Source organism: Macaca fascicularis, chromosome 1 (genome assembly GCF_037993035.2).
Source record: "Macaca fascicularis isolate 582-1 chromosome 1, T2T-MFA8v1.1".
Lineage (NCBI taxonomy): Eukaryota > Metazoa > Chordata > Mammalia > Primates > Cercopithecidae > Macaca > Macaca fascicularis.
Genome location: NC_088375.1, coordinates 134,061,446 through 134,075,432, shown reverse-complemented (window position 1 = coordinate 134,075,432; position 13,987 = coordinate 134,061,446). Strand labels below are relative to the sequence as shown.

At 41.2% G+C, this 13,987-nt stretch overlaps 1 pseudogene; it reads right to left on the bottom strand.

Annotated features, from left to right (window-relative positions):
* Positions 1-4,646: 4,646 nt before the first annotated feature.
* On the bottom strand, positions 4,647-5,867 carry LOC102135111 (keratinocyte-associated transmembrane protein 2 pseudogene; annotated as a pseudogene).
* Between the last annotated feature and the right edge of the window lie 8,120 nt (positions 5,868-13,987).

Below are 13,987 nucleotides of genomic sequence, written 5' to 3'. Positions count from 1 at the left end.
GTTTGTTTTTTCTCTCTTGTCCTTTAGAAGTCACAGAGAGGTTAGCTATCTCAAAAATTCATGGCTGGTCAATAGTTTAGATCAGTAGCATAGCTTTATGTTTTAGAATCTTCAGAAAGGCTTTCAGAGGATCCACTGTTATCTACCCTGCTTCCAGAAATGTTTTATGCTACGGCCTGCAAACCCTGCTTGATACTAGAAGTACTTATAATCCAATCTGAATGATAATGTTGTGATAGTAGCAGCTACCTCTTACTGATTGCAATGTGCTAAGCTCAGTACTGGCTGCCTTAAATTGTAATCTCTCCATTCATCTTTGTAATATCTTGTTTATTTATTTATTTATTTATTTATTTAGAAATAGGGTCTAACTCTGTTGCCCAGCCTGGAGTGCAGTGGTGCAATCTTGGCTCACTGAAACCTCCACTTCCCAGGTTCAAGTGATTCTCCTGCCTCAACCTCCCAAGTACCTGGTATAGCAGGCATGTGCCACCGTGCTGAGCTAATTTTTGTATTTTTAGTAGAGATGGGGTTTCGCCATGTTGGCCAGGCTGGTCTTGAACTCCTGACCTCAGGTGATCCGCCTGCCACTGCTGCCCAAAGTGCTGGGATTACTGGCATGAGCCACCGTGCCCAGCCAGCTCTTTTATTTATACCCAATATATGGAGGGGAAAAGTGAAGTTTACATTAAAATAATACAGGTTGGATTGAGTCACACAGCTGATAAGAAAGTAGCTTAACTGGAATTTAAATGCAGGTCAGCAGTTATCAAGTTCTTGACCTTGTCTCAAAAAGAAAAAAAAAAAAGTAAAAAGATTATTAGTTTTATTTGCCACAAATGGAAGATCAGGGAATCTGGAGGCACAGGTTTGTGTTGTAACACTCCAAATGCCTCAGCACAATGGTAGAAACTCTCATTATTTGTGTGTGTGTGTGTGTGTGTGTGTGTGTGTGTGGTTGTTTTTTTGAGACAAGGTCTCACTGTGTCACCCAGGCTGGAGTGGAGTGAGGTGGTCTTGGCTCACTGGAACCTCGGCCTTCCGGGCTCAAGTGATCCTCCCATGTCAGCTCCTCAAGTAGCTGGGACTATAGCCAGGCCACGACGCCTGGCTAATTTTTGTATTTTTGATAGAAATAGTGTTTTACCATGTTGCCCAGGCTGGTCTCAAACTCCTAAACTCAAGTGATCCACCCGCCTCGGCTTCCCAAAGTGCTGGGATTACAGGTGTGAGTGACTGCGCCTGGCCTGCTTTTCTGGTTTGAAAATCCCAAACTTCTTTTCTTTCATACTTTTCTCCAGTCACACTGGATTACTCATTGTACCCCAGGGATGCCTCGCATTTTTATGTAACAAATCTGGCAATGATTTAATACATCCAAGGCACTGTATATTGGGGAAGTTTAAAGAAGAATAAACGTTGCATAGTCTAGTGGGGATGGCACGTGTGGGCTGAGATGCTGTATTGCAGACATTAGTATGATGAGCACTCCCCAAGAGAGGTACAGCTAAAACTCTGTGGGAACACAGAAGAGGAAGTGATTACGTGTGACAAAAGTAGCGTGTGAGCTGGTTCTTGACTAAGAGAATTTTAGCAGGTAGAGATCGTGGAAAGCGCACTCTAGGCATTCTAGACATTCCCAAAGCTATGGCCTGGGAAGTGTTCACTTGTAAAGGGCATGATATGTCCAGGGAAGAGCTACAGTGTGTGGAAGAGGACTGGCATCACACTGAACATGGTCAAAGACAGGCTTGCAAGGTGGTGAGGTACGGATGGCCAAGGGCCTCAAATTTCTGATAAGGAATGTGGATTTTGTTCTATAGGCCTAGACACCATTAAAATCTAAAGACTTACCAAAGCCTCCATCCACCCTGCTCTTCCTTGACTCCCCTGAGAATGCTCACATCACTAGCACCTGATGTTTCCTATACCTGGAAAAATGTTTCCCCAAATATCTGCACAGCCCATTCCTTTGTTTCCTGCAGGTCTTTGCCGAAACAATACTTTAGCAGAAAGATTGCCCTGTCTACCCTGTGTAAGATGGCACCCCCTTGCCCTGTATCCTTGAACTCAGTTTTATTTTTCTCATAGTCCTTATCACTATCTGGTATATTCTTTGTTTACCATTCTTCCCTCCCTCTTTCTGTCTCTCTGACCTGAAATACAAACTGCTTAAGGCAGGAATTTTTTTGTATATGTTTTATTCACCGCTATATTTACAGCATCAAGAACAGGGCATGGCACAAAGAAGGTGCTCGGTATATATTTGTTCAATTAATGAATTAATTAAAATTTGAATTTCCAGCCTCCAAAGCCCCTTGGAATACTTGTATGTTAGCAAATTTTTAAAGGCGACATGCAAAAGATTTATCTGGATTGTGTGTTAACAAATGAGGAATACTGGTATTCTCCCTCAGATGTAATTATGCAAATAATCCTCAGATCACATGTTTAAAACAATAAAGTGTGTCCCTTAGGACTCTTAGGTAGCTAGTTATAGACAATAAAACTCAAACAGGCCCATAGAAAAGGAGAATCTTGTGGTTCACAAAATAAAAAATTGCAGGTGTAGTTCTTCCATCATTTATCGGTTGACCTAGGGATGTAACCAAATCCTATTTCTATCCCTCTCTCTGCTCAACCTTTCATGGCTAGATTTATCCTTGGATTCTACTTGGTGGCAAAATGGCAGCTACAATTCTAGATGTTACCTTTGCTCCCCACACCATCCATCAGAAAAGAACAGTGATTTTGAAGTTGATCCCTGGCACAAAGTTTGGGATTCACTCTCTCTCTCTTTGGCTCGAACTGTGTCCCTTCTTCATTCCCACCTCAGTCATTGTGACCAGTGTCGGGGTGGACAATGCTGATTGGCCAAGCCATCCAGGGCCCACCACTAGAGCTGAGGTGGATGAGTGAGGTTAATATGACCACAACCATGTGGTTGAGGAGTGAATGTTTCAAAGGAAAATTTAGGGTGCTGTTGGAGAAAGAATAGGAACATGCATCCTAGGGAGGCAGCCAACACAAGGCCTAGCTTTGGGTATTCTCTTTCAGGTAGTTGACATTATTTGTTCCCCAGACTGGTGGTGATGGACCACAGCTGTGTGGACCCGTTTCTAATCTCAGGTGACATTTTTGTTCCCCCTTTTTTTCTGTAGATATTTCAAATACTCACTGCGCTCCACAAATCCCCTACCTTGTCCTACTCCTTAGCAAATTATCTCGATGCTAATTCATACAGAAAATAGAATCAGACAAGTATACCATTTCTACCACCTGACCATCCAATTCACAAACTCATTTACATTTGTGCTCATTCGTACCTAGTCCCTTGTAATCTTGAGAGTTGGAATTAGCAGACTATCCTCTGTGGGCCTGCCACGTTTTTTTGTAAGAGAAAAATATTATGGGAAGACAATTATACTCATTTGGTTAAGTATTGCCTTTAGCAGCCAGGCATGGTGGCTCATGCTGCTTTCCCTCAATCTTCCAGTGTGCTCAAAGATATCAGACTTAAAACAAAACAAAACATTCTCTTGGTTCTTCAGCACTCTCATGACCCTGCTCTTTCATTTTCCCTTTTCATCCAAACTTCTTTTTGTATATATACATATCTTTGCCATTTATTTTTAAAAATCTTTTTCAAAATACTAAAATAATACAGTTTCAGATATAAAAAAAAGTACTGCAATAAAACAATTCGGAGATATTTCCATTGTACTTCCCTTCCTTATTAGGAAAGTGCACTGTCCACCCGGGAGACAGGATGGACGGCGTTCTTCCAGCTCTACACAAAGCACAAGCCCACTGGCTCACCTGGGCCCTGCTTAACATCTATTATGTTTTCTAAAGAGTTGTAGTGACACTTGTAAGTCAACCATGGTTCAAATCACATATTTACATATTGATCAGTTCTTTATGATAGACAGACACAAATGAAATATAGTAAATAATTTCCAGTTGCCATAAAAAACAAAAACAAAGGAAAACAAGTGTGGAGGAAAAAAGGTCATTGTACACAAATATACTTTATACAAACAACTTCATTCAGGTATAATTTTAATTTGCAGTACCTAGATACAGTATTATTTAAGTGATAATGGCCCCTAAGATTTATTCAAATTTACTATAAAATAATAAATGAAGTAAACAAACGTGATATAATTTTAAACTCCGCTCAATGCTTGAAAACTTAGAGGAACCCATGCTACAATCAATTGCTAACTAAAGGCAACTGTACATGTATGTAATATTTTACCACAGTTTCCACTTCTAAATTTAATACAGTAATTCAAACCAAAAAAATAGTATCTCTGTAACATTTTATCTATGTCCACTGCAAACTGCAGAATCTATGTTGCAAGATTTCTTGACACATTTAATGTTTTACCTAAAATTGTGGTCAGATTGAGCAATATCGTTATCCTAAATTATGTTTAAATTATCTAAAAATATCCAAAGCAGTTTTCTTGGAAGGAAAAAAATATTACTCAAATGCAAAGCATTATCACACATATCCTTGTACATTACAGTTTGGGACCACAAAAAATGTGTGGTTAAAAAATAGTATTTGAATGGCAGAGAATGAATATGAGTCAGTAACAGATATGTTACAATTTAGTTACAAGTTTGGGAACTTTTAAAAGTAGCATCACTAATACTTCCAGAAGAAGCACAATAAATCTAAAACAATAAAAACTAACAGTGTAAATATAAGGTAATGCTTAACTCGCATTTTGGACACCTGATTAAACTCACCTCTAAAAGTACAGATAAAACATTATATACTTCTTGTTTGTGACACTTAATTTCCAAAGCACCAAGGCAAAAGAGAGACCCACCTCTCATTTAAGTACCAATTGCCTATGTCAAACATCAGCACAATATCATATAAAAAGTCAAGCAAATAAAATTACATAATAAGCAAACTCAAATCACAGGACTTTAAAAAATATAATTATTGGTAATCTTCAAAGAAGACATTGCCTCATTAACATTGTGATCTAGGCAATGGTATTCCACTGTTTTGAAACAAAGGCCATCACGCCATTTCCTGCTTTGAACCAGAAGAAAAATCTTCCTTTTGTTGTGATATGTAATGTAGACAGTAGCAATGCAAAAAGCAAAATTAATAAGATGAAAAAAGAAATGGCTGTCTTCCTCTTCTATAGTTGAGGATGGCATCTTAAAAGATTTCACTGACTGTTCAATTTCCATGTAATCCTTGTTTACTTCCATGGTGTCATCAGACTCGTCGTCGTCCCTGGGGTCCGTGGTCCAGCCATAGTCTGGTTCTCCGTAATCGCCACTGTCCAGAGTGTCTTTGGCTGTGGATGGAGAACTGTTCAGCATGAGAAGATCCCCCTTCTCTATGCTAGGATCTTCATTGTTATCAGCTTCCTCTTGAGACAGAGGTGTAGGCGAGGGATGAGGAGCCACAGATGCTCCTCCACTTTTCTCAGTACTCGTTGTGGGAGGGAGGGTGGTACTGACTTGGGAAATAGAAGGTTTGGTTTGTTTTTCATGTGTTAAAGCATTCACATTTGGGGTAGAAATATCTGAGTTGAGTACAGTTTGGCTCAGTGAATCAGTCCGTGATACAACACTGGATAGAGGGGCAGACAGGAGCAGGAGCGCCAAGACCAGTGGCTGCGTCAGACCCGCAAGTGCTTGGATGGCCGACCTGGGCAGCAGTTTTGCTTGTGTGGGCTTCCTCATCCTCCTCAGGGCAGCAGCGACCATGACGGACTCTTCTTTCTTTCTTTTTTTTTTTTTTTAAGATGTATTCTTACCCTATTGCCTAAGCTGGAGAGCAGTAGCATGATCTTGGCTCATTGCAACCTCCGCCTCCTGGGTTCAAGCAATTCTCCTGCCTCAGCCTCCCAAATAGCTGGGATTACAGGTGTGTGCAACCATACCCGCCTAATTTTTGTATTTTTAGTAGAGACAGGGTTTCATCATTTTGGCCAGGCTGCTCTTGAACTCCTGACCTTAGGAGATCCTTCTGCCTTGCCTCCCAAAGTGCTAGAATTACAGGTGTAAGCCACCACACCCACCCCCAAGCTTCTTAAAAGTGTTGTTTTTGGCTGGATGTGGTGGTTCACACCTGTAATCCCAGCACTTAACAGAGGCCAAGGTGAGAGGATTCCTTGAGCCTAGGAGTTTGAGACCAGCCTGGGCAACATAATGAGACTCGTCTCTACAAATAAAATGTTAAAATTAGTTAGCTGTGGTGGTGCATGCCTGTAGTCCCAGCCGTTTGGGAGATTGAGGTGGGAGGATCACTTAAGCCTGGGAGGTTGAAGCTGCAGCAAGCTATGATTGTGCCACTGCACTCCTGCCCGAATGCAGTGACAGTAAGATCCTGTCTCAGAAAAAAAGAAAAAAGGAATATGATTAGCCTCATATTCCTCACCTTCTAGTCACTTCTCAAACTACTTCAGTCTTCATCATTTGCTGTTAGTTAACTAGTTAATGAGGTCAATAAGTTTAATTAATTAAACCATTTAGTTAACAAGGTAAAATATTTGCGGGGTAACCACTATGTGCCAGGTACTGTTCTAGGCTTTAAGCAGTGACAAAATTGGCAGAAACTCTCGCTGAGTGGAATTTGTAATCTAGTGACGAGACAATGAACAAAATAATAAGTAAAATTTCCAGCATGTTAGAAAATAATAAGTGCTATGGAGAAAAACCAATCAAGGAAGAGAGATGGGGAGTGCTGGAAGGGAGTGTGGGGTTAGATCTTGAAAGGTTGGTCGTCTGAAACACACAGGACTGGGAAAAAAAAGGAGAGTGGTCAAGGAAGGTCTCACTGCGAAGATGACGTTTGAGCAAAGAAGGTGAGTTACTGAGCCCTTGGCAGAGGGAACAGCAAGGGTAAGAACCCTCGTATGGAAGTGTCTGGAATGTCCAAGGAACTGCAAAGATCAATATCGCTGGAGTCAATAGGAATATGGGGTACAGTGATAAGAGATGGGGTTGGAGAGGTAACGGGGGACTATGTTACTTAGAGCCTTACATGCCATTCTAAAGATTTTGGCTTTTGGCCTGGTGTGGTGGCTCACGCCTGTAATCCCAGCACTTTGGGAGGCCGAGGCAGGTGGATCTCTTGAGGTCAAGAATTTGAGACCAGCCTGGCCAACATGGTGAAACCCCGTCTCTACTAAAAACACAAAATATTTAGCCAGGCATGGTGGCACATGCCTGTAATGCCAACTACTTGGGAGGCCAAGGCAAGAGAATCGCTTGAACCTGGGAGGCAGAGGTTGCAGTGAGCTGAGATTGCACCACTGCACTTCAGCCTGGGTGACAGAGTGAGACTCTGTCTCAAGAAAACACAACAACAATAGATTTTGGCTTTTATTCTGAATGATTTCACTCCAAATGATTTGGGATATTATTAAAGAGTTTTTGAGCCAAGAAGTGATATGACCTTATTTACCATTCTAAAGAGATCCCTCTGGCTCCTCCGAGGGAAGCCAGCTAGGAGATTCTTGCAATTATTCAGAGATGATGGTGGCTTGGATATGGCACTTGCTGGAGAACTGTTCCAGTTCTGAATATATTTTGAAGATAGAGGTAACAGAGGATTGCTATAAATTAGATGTGGTATAGAATGAAGAGGGGAGTCAAGGATAAATCTAAGGTTTTTGGCCTAAGCCACCAAAAAGGTAGAGTTGTCATCAACTGAGATGAGCAAGATTGCATGAGGACCAAGTTTTAGAGGAAAGATCAGAAATTTGTTTTGGGGCAAACTAAGTTTGAAAGGTCTTTTGGACATTTAAGTGAAAATGTCTAGTATACAGTTAAATATATGTCAGGAGATCAGTAGAGAGGCCAGGGTTGGAGATAAACATTTGCAAGTAAACATATAGATCACAGTTAAAAGTCATGTGACTAGATGACATCACAAAGGGAATGGCTGAGATAGAGAAGTGTATATAGGTTCTGAGTCCTGGGTACTCCAATTTTAAGAAGCCCCCAAAATTAGGAGAGAGTCTGAAAAAGCAGCAACCCGTGAGACAGAAGGGAAACAAAGAAACCAAGATCTATGATGTCATGAAAGCCAATTAAGGAAAGTGCTCAGAGGAGGAGGAAGCAAACAACGGGGTTAAATAGAGCCAGGTGTGGTGGCCCATCCCTGTAATCCCAGTACTTTGGGAGGCTAAGGCAAGAGGATCATTTGAGTCTAGGAGTTTCAGACCAGTTTATTGTCCCTGAGCAACATAAGGAGACCTCATCTCTATGCCTGTGGTACCAGCTACCTGGGAGGATGAGGTGGGAGGATGGGTTGAAGCTGCAGTGAGCCATGAGTGTGCCACTGCAGTCCAGCTTTGGCAACAGAGTGAGACTCTGTTTCAATCAATCAATCAATCAATGCTAGTAATAGGACCAGTAAGATGAGGACTAAGAATTGACCATTGAATTTAGCATCGTGTGGATCACTGGTGACCTTGACAAGAACAATTCTGGTGGAGTGGTGGGTACAGAGCTTGATTAGAGTGTGTTGAAGACACAATGAGAGGAGAAGGATCAGAGACAGAGAAGATAGAAAAATTCTGAGGAGGTTTTGCATGAAAGGCAACAGAAAAACTACATTCTATTTGAGAAAACTAAAGACAATTGTTCTTTCTGATTTTGATTTTCTGTTATCTTTGACACTGTACACTCCCTTCCCCTTGGCTTCCAAGACTTCCACCTGCCAATATCTGCATTTTTGTGCCTAAGGTCTTTTGAATCCTGCAGGCACCAAAGGAAATGCTCAGAAATTACCACCCCTAGGAGCAGCCCTCCACCAATGGGTGATGGGAGTTGGTGGATAAATATCACAGCTCCTGTAGGGATAATTCTGAGACTCATGGTTTTATATCACACCAAGCCAGTGGTAGCTAGGCTTGAGGACACACCCTCTGTTAGTTGCCTTTACTTCCTTGTCCCATTTCTTCACTTCCCAGATGGTTTCCTTGTACATCCTAAATAAATTCGCACTTGAATTCTTGTTTCAAAATCTGCTTCTTGGGGAAGCAGATTTAAATTAATTTAAATCTTAATTTAATTTAAATTAAATTAAGACACTGTGTATTTAGATTTAATCTAAAACTTAATAAAGCTCAAATGCACCATGCTACACAATAAATACTAACTTTCAGTTTATAATTAGCATATTTGCAATTAAAGGCCCCTTCTTAAATAATTTTGGGGAAATGCAACAAGGTCTTTAGAAAACAGAAAGACTGAGACAGCCTCCTTTTGCAAGTAATTCCTAGGCTTCTTTTCTTTTTCTACCTGTGATAAATAAGAAATATGTATTTGATCTTTGTCCCCAGTTCCTGACACGGAACTTCCAAAACCCTTGGAATTTCCCAAACGATAGGGGCGATAGTGTTACTATAGGTAGGCAGATATGAGCAGGGCACGAGAGGCCTCCCTACCCACCACCCAACCAGGAACATCAGGTGCCCATCAGATGATGGTCATGCAGTTGATAACTTTCTTTCTAAATAATCGTTTATTAGCCAGTGCCAGGGAAAGGCACTCTCCCAATAGATAGGAAACACCTGAAACTGGTGACTAGCTGCTTCCAGGTGAGATCTCAGAAGCTGGGTGGGTGGGCTCAAGCATGCACATTAAGAGGCAAAATGGTGGAGTTCAAACCCTCGACTGGTAAGGGAAAAATACTTCAAATGAGCTGGGCACAATGTCAGTAAACACAATGTCAGTGCATGCAGTCCCTCGCTAGTGCTGGCAGGCCATTGTGCATGCGGACAGCCCACTCCAAGGGAAGAATCAGGGAGAAGGAAGCAACTCTCTGGAAGCGTGTCATTGTATAAGACCCCAGGCCAAAGGTCTAACAGGGCATGGTGTTTGACTCTCTCATGTCGCCCACTTGGCCCTCTTCCAAATGTACTTTACTTTCTTTCATTCCTGCCTAAAACTTTTCAATAAACTTTCACTCCTCCTCTAAAATTTGTCTTGGTCTTTCACTCTGCCTTATGCCGCCTTGGTCAAATTCTTTCTTCTGAGAAGGCAAGAATTGAGATTACTATCTACCTGTATGAATTCGCCACCAGTAACATGCTTTGGTGCCGCATGACTTAGACATGCTCCCTAGTGGTAAAAATAGGAGCATCTTTTGTTATTCATAATAAGCCTCTTCCAAACATACTAAGGTGACTTTTGGGGAACCCCTCAATAGCTTCAGGATAGGGGCTGATTGCCAGAGCAACTAACTTTGTGAAACTTTCAGCCCCCACTCAGGACTTCTGGGGAGGAGAGAGAGAGATGCTGGAGACAGAGTCCTATCACTGATGGCCAGTGATTTATCAACCATGCCTACATAGTGGAACTGCCATAAAACCCCCTAAATGACAAAGTTTGAAGAGCTTCTGAGTTGGTGAACACATGAAGGTGCTGGGAGGGTGGTGTGCACACAGGGCATGGAAGCTTTGTGCCCCTTCCTCCATACCCTTCCTTATGCCTCTTCCATTTGGCTGTTCCTGATTTGAACTCTTTATAATAAATTGGCAATTGTAAGTAAAATACTTTCCTGAGTTCGGTGGCCATTCTAGCAAATTACTGAATGTGAGGAAGGGGTTGTGGAAAACCCCAACTTATGGGTGATTGGTGATGATGATGAAAAGAATAAAACTCTGGAAAATATTTGAAGGGATTTATTCTGAGCCAAATCTGAGGACCAGGACCCATGACATAGCCCCAGGGAGGTCCTGAGAACACGTGCCCGAGGTGGTCAGACTATAGCTTGATTTTATATGTTTCAGGGAGATGTAAAACATCAATCAATACATGTAAGATGTACACTGGTTTGGTCTGGAAAGGTGGGGCAACTTGTAGGGAGAGGGATATCCTAGGTCATAGGTAGATTCAAAGATTGTCTGATTGGCAATTGGTTGAAAAAGCTAAGTTATTATCTAAAGACCTGGAATCAGGATGGGTGCAGTGGCTCACACTTGTAATCCTAGCACTTTGGAAGGCTGAGGTGGGCGGATCACCTGAGGTCGGGAGTTGGAGACCAGCCTGACCAACATGGAGAAACCCCATCTCAACTAAGAATACGAAATTAGCCAGGTGTGGTGGCGCATGCCTGTAATCCCAGCTACTGGGGAGACTGAGGCTGGAGAATCGCTTGAACCCAGGAGGCAGAGGTTGCGGTGAACCAAGATCATGCCATTGCACTCCAGCCTGGGCAACAAGGGTGAAACTCCATCTAAAAAAAAAAAAAATTCCTGGAATCAATAGAAAAGAGTGTCTGGGTCAAGATAAGGGATTGTGGAGAACAAGGTTTTTGCCAGGTAGCAGGTTTCAGAGAGAATACATTGTACATGTTTTTTTTTATCAGACTTAAAAAAGGTGCCAGACTCTTAGTTAATTCTCTTCTGCATCAGGGAAAAGACCTGGAAAGGGGGAGAGGATTCTCTACAGAAAGTAGATTTTCCCCACAATAGACAGCATTGCAGGGCCATTTCAAAATATGTCCAAGAAATATATTTGGGGGTAAAATACTTTGATTCCTTTCAAGGTTAGCTATCTGTCATGTTGGTATCTTATTGCTACAAACAATCTATTTTGTCAGTCTTTAGGTCTCTGTTTTAATGTTAATACTGGTCAGTTGTGCCTGAATTCCGAAGGGAGGAGGGTATGATGAGGCATGTTTGGTCCCCTCCTTTTCCATCATAGCCTGATCTAGTTTTTCAGGTTAACTATGGAATGACTTTGGGTGAGAGGAGGGGTCCATTCAGTTTGTTGGGGGGCTTAGAGTTTTATTTTTGGTAACCTGGGAACTTGCAACTGGCATCTGAAGTGACACAGTCTTGTGGTACTGAGCCTTTAACTTGTGAGATCAGATGCTAACTCCATCTAAATAGTGTCAGGTAACCACAGGTAACTTCTCTGCCCATGCCAACTGGGTGTTCTACAATTAAGTTGAACTGTAGGAAACCCAATTGATGTGGGCAGAGAATTGGAGAATTGTATGGTATGGAAAATTCCTACACATTTGATATTGGAAATGTGAGTAGAAACAGTAGAGAACTACCAAAAACTAAATTATTTTTAAAAGTACATTTTTTCCTGCATTTTGATGGCATTAGCACACTATGAGCATTGCTGAATGTGAGGCTGAGAGCAAAAGTCTGATTTCATACCAGGTATGTCAAATTTTGCATCTGTAATCTCTAATCAAATAAAGTCTAGGAAATTATTAATTACATAGTAATACTTAGGGCTCATAAGTGATTTTCCTTTTAAAATACTTTGTGAATGTTAATTATGCAACCTAGAATCTATAAGGCAGACAGATTATTTTATGGTCAGAGTAGTTGTTTAACTTCTCTTGAGAGAATGATTTCTCCCAATACAACACACTCAATTACTATTAAAATAGGAAACTTCTTTATAAGTAGATGAGGATTACTGAATACTCCCTCTTTAATGTAGCTAAAGATATACTTTCCTTTTTCTACTGCTAAAGAACCTAAAAATGTTACACTGTACTTGCAAAATTACTTGAGAGGCTGAGAATGGTGGCTCAAACCTGTAATCCCAGCACTGTCCAGGTGGGAGGATTGCTTGAGCCTGGGAAATTGAGACCAGTCTGGGCAAGACCAGCCAGGGTAACATAGCAAGACCCTGTCTCTGCAAAAAAAACACAAAAAACAAAAAACAAAACAAAACAAAAAAAACAATCAGCTGGGTGCAGTGGCATGTGCCTGTAGTCCCACGTACTTGGGGGCTGAGGTGGGAGGATCACTTTATCCCAGGAGGTAGAGGTTGCAGTAAGCCGCGATTGCACCACTGCACTCCAGCCTGGGTGACAGAGCAAGACTCCATCTCAAGAAAATAAAAATAAAAATAAATAAAATAAATAAAAATTACTTGAGAGACAGTCCATTAAAGTTGTACAGAATCTTGCACCAGGAGTTAGTTCTTGATATTTTATCACCTCTGTGTCTCAGTGTCTCAGTTTTGGTGTCTTTTGAGGAAAAAAAGCTTGTTTGGAGCTGCTGCTTATCATTCTCTTCTAAGAATACCTCTTTCTTTACCCACATCAAGAATACCTTTTTCTTTACCTATATCTTAAGGCGTTGATATTCTCCATAGCTAATGCCAGTTTTCTTCATCTCTCATTTCATACTCTCTTCCTTGGAGAAAATTTTTATTTGGAAGAGATAGACATATGTTTACTAAGTTCTGAATACTGACCTAAACACTTTACAAACAAACTGGTTTCATTTTTATGATGTTATGAGGTAGGTACTCTTATTATCCTCATTTTATAGACTAGGAAACTGAAGCACAGAGAGGTTAATCATTTGTCCAAGTAACCAGTAAGTGGAGAGATCAGGACTTGGACTCAGTCTGTCTCTAGAGGACATTCGCTTCATCACCTCACTATGCTTATCTTGTCTTTTCTGCAATGTAGATTGCGCCTAATCTTTGGAGAATCTGAAACCTGTCAGTGAAGCCCATCTGCCTCTCCTGAACATGGAATCCATATATTAAAGTGCTTAATGTGTATTTCCATCTCATTGTCCAGCAAATACTTCAAATTCTCGATAGCACAGCTGAGTTCATTTTTCCTCCATGAATAGCCTGTACTGCTGTTTTAGAAAATGGCATCACCAGCCGGTCAGTGAGTTACAATTCTGGGAGTTATCTTCGGCTCTTCATTTCCCCCTTAACTTTTACCTACGCCTGTGTTGCCTATCCTGTCAATTGTATTTCCTACAGATGTCTTGAATTTGGCTTTCTATGCCAATTGTCATCTATCCTTATCATTTCTTTCCTGAATGACCAAGTAGCAGGGGTTCCCGTTTGTGCATAAACCATGCCCAGCATTGTGCTTCATACATAGTTGGTTACATCTGATGAACTGGTAAAGAAGCCCCTCTGTCTTAGTCTATTTTGTGTTGCTAAAGTAGAATACTTGGCACTGGGTAATTTATAAAGAACAGAGATTTATTTC